General features: G+C 38.6%; 1 protein-coding gene across 2 annotated transcripts in view; it reads right to left on the reverse strand.

Moving 5' to 3' along the window:
* The window catches only part of LOC106528737 (dnaJ homolog subfamily C member 5), a gene marked incomplete at its 3' end in the record, with an annotated part of 26939 nt that extends 24853 nt beyond the window's left edge, over positions 1-2086 (reverse strand). Inside the window, 1 exon segment of one of the 2 annotated variants that reach the window (XM_014023982.1) lies at positions 1877-2086. 2 annotated transcript variants of the gene reach the window in all.
* Between the last annotated feature and the right edge of the window lie 1232 nt (positions 2087-3318).

The raw sequence follows: 3318 nt of genomic DNA on the forward strand, positions 1-3318 counted from the left end.
CACACACACACACACACACACACACACACACACACATCCTTGCATTTGCATCAAACTGAGGACTTTGTATTGACTTCCATTCATTTTTGCAACTATGTTTATGTCTACCTCAGACATTTTCCCTAAAATTAACCATTACTGGTCTATACTTAACACTAACCTGAACCAAAACTTAATTCACACCATACCTCTAAACCTAACTAGTAAAGTACTGCAGAGCTGCCTGCAGTAACCTCACAGTTACCTACCTACCTGACCCTAAAACTAACCTAAACCTTGGTCCTAAACTTAACCCCCCACCCGTAATTTGCAATAGGATCTGTGGGGACCTGGCATTGGTCCCCATGAAGCACTTCAGTCCCCACAAGGCTGCTTTTTTGGGAAAAAATTTCCCCACGTTGTAGGAAAAACCCGTCCACACACAAACACATACACTGCACGAACAGGCAGTTATTGCAGTCAAAGTTTTTTTACACACAGGCCAAAGTTGTCAGGTTGAAAGTACTTGCGGGCAACTGAAATGAATTTTTTTAATAACAGAATTGTAAAAATATTTTATTGTGATTGTGTTTTTTTTACTTTAAACTGTCAACAACAACAACAACAACAACAACAACAACAACAACAACAACAACAACAACAACAACAACAACAACAACAACAACAACAACACAATATTTTGTGAAAGGACAAATCTACTATTTGGTAGAAAAGGTGTTCTAAATCACAGTAGATTCAAAAATGTAAAAAGTCTTGCAAACATTTAGCTTAATAAAAAGAGAAACATTCAGTTCTTTTGATTTGTTCAGTCTGTTGCTTTTTGTTTTGGTTTGGAAAGTACACTTTAGGCCAAAAAAATGTAATATAAATCACTTTCCTTCAAAAACAGTCACTGAAGGAGGGGGGCTGTTTTGCTGGTCGTAGACCCTTGAATTAAAAATATATTGGTTCATAGTTAAAAATCTATCCTGAGAGAATAATAATAACAAAATAATCTTCTGGACTCACAACCATGAAGATGGTCGAAACACTAAAACAAAACAAAGTGTGCAGGTGAGGTGGCAGTCCCTAAAACTGATTCATAAAAGGTTGAATTTGAAGGAACACAAGTAATGTTGATGTAATTGTGTAATATGCTTAAATAATCGCCCCAAAGTCTTATTTTTCTTGTTCCTCTTTTGAAATCAGCAGCATTTTTCTTCCCTATGTCTTGCTATATTTAGTCTAGTTTTATGTATTTTATGATTTAAGTCTACTTTTTGTAAAAGTTGGCTATAGTTTGTGATATTTTTATACTGTCAAATTGTATATAACTGTGGGTAAATAGGTTAAATGCAGTCACGGGCCGCACAAATAGGGTGACAAATGGCTTGAGGGTCACACTTTGGACACCATCTCCAGTTCCATGAAAACAGCACTTAGTATATGAAGTGTCCCACAACAACCTGTGATCTGAACTGGACCCCAGCTGCAACTTGTCTTTGCAGACGACAGCTTTTGGGACAAAAGCACGCAAGAAGCTGCAACATAAATCCGGATTTATCTGTGTTGTTCCTACTGCATCCTTTACCACATGTAAGGTTTACTCGATCTGACGGCTAGAACCGAATCCAGCCCTGCCTTCTGTCTCTTAACTCACTCAGGACTTCGTACTAACGAGACTAGGAAGTACCAGTGGGCTAAGGGAGTCCAACCGGGGTTAAAGCGGATAATCTCCAGGCACCGCATCAAAGGAAAGCAAACAGCATCCATGTTGGTTAAAAGGGGTGTTAGCTTGTTCGTGTCCTAGTCTGCATTTAGCACTTAGCTTGCTAACTAATCCAAGGGCAGTAAAGCTGACTGTTATCCCAGTGACTAATACGAGTGCATTTCTTACCTTCACTTTTCTTCAACTCGGACACAACGGCTCCTGGTTTGTTTTCCACCTGAGTTTTAGAAGCCCCACATCTCAATTTTCCCCCACCGCTAAACCATTGAAACAGCCACCGAGCTACCGACTACACCGGGAAGAAACACCCTGTCAATCCGTGACAGCGATTCGCGCGGTAACCTCCCACTGCTCTACGGGCGCGTTCACACACAAAGCTGACGTCGTGACGCTACATTTCTGGCTGACGGCGGCGCGCTCGGAAGAGAAAACTTGTGTGGGTTCTACCTTCAGGTATGTTAACATAATTAATTAGAAAACAAAAACATTCTTTTGTTTTTTAAAGAACTTTTGGGACCAATGTTGTTAGCAAATGGTAAACGAGTTACGCTAGGTATAGTAGCCCGTATACGAATTCAGCTTTGTCTGATGAGCTTTTTAGCCGTGTCATGAGCTAACGTTAGCATTGCTCGTTAAAGCTAAAAGTTACAAGCTTGGCTAACTAACTGCTAATACGATTAGCTTCACTTTAAAAGTGTGTGTAACACCAACAAATCTCTTAATAGAGGTGAAACCTTTTAAGAATACATTAGCAATACAAAACTGAATAGTTACCAGCGTGCAGGGCTTTTTTTCTGTGCGAATCAACCAATCATGAAGTAAAACTGTTAGCGCGCTGTTAGCCTTTCGAAGCTAAATACTTCGAAAAGTTAGTTGGTTTTTCAATGTGCCAAGAAACTCGCTTCTCACGCAGCTCGTTTTACGAATCACTGTAAAAACGATATCATAACGAGATGATGTACAAACAAAAGAATGCTCATCCAAGTTGTGCACTACTAAAAAAATAAAGATTAAAGCTGGTGGGATCAGAGGACATTCAGTCAACTAGCTGTGAGAGCAAAGGACTTTGTTACAAAAACATTTTAATACTATGTGCTGCCACAGAGATTAACAACTCAAATACACTCCAGAGTTATTAGACAGGATGTGTGCTGTATTTTCATTGTATTTTTCATGTTTGAGTACATTTAAGACTAGAATCTGGGTTTAATTTTGATTTCTTTCTCCTGTTTCTAATGGGTATTATGTCAAATTGTGTTTTCTCGAGATGTGTTCCCCACCAGCTTTTCTTTTTACACCTCTATTTAAAGGAGACATGTCAAGCAAAATCAATGTTTTTAGCTGTTAAATACATTTTATGTAACTTGGAGTCTCTAGAAGTGCAGAAAAGTTGAATTCAGTATCCTGGTGCTGCATAGATATATATATATTCTCTTTGGGCCATATTTTTTCAATGTGTTCAGTTTTCTCTATTTTCTATGACATTTTCTGAACTATTAAATAACAGGATTTGAGATGGAACTTATAAATAAGATATGAACTTACCAACTACAGTTTGGTGGTCTTTATTCTCCTCTGGCTCTCGCTCAGACTCTTGCTCACCCCTAATT

This window comes from Austrofundulus limnaeus, unplaced genomic scaffold (assembly GCF_001266775.1).
Source record: "Austrofundulus limnaeus strain Quisiro unplaced genomic scaffold, Austrofundulus_limnaeus-1.0 Scaffold401, whole genome shotgun sequence".
Taxonomy (NCBI): domain Eukaryota; kingdom Metazoa; phylum Chordata; class Actinopteri; order Cyprinodontiformes; family Rivulidae; genus Austrofundulus; species Austrofundulus limnaeus.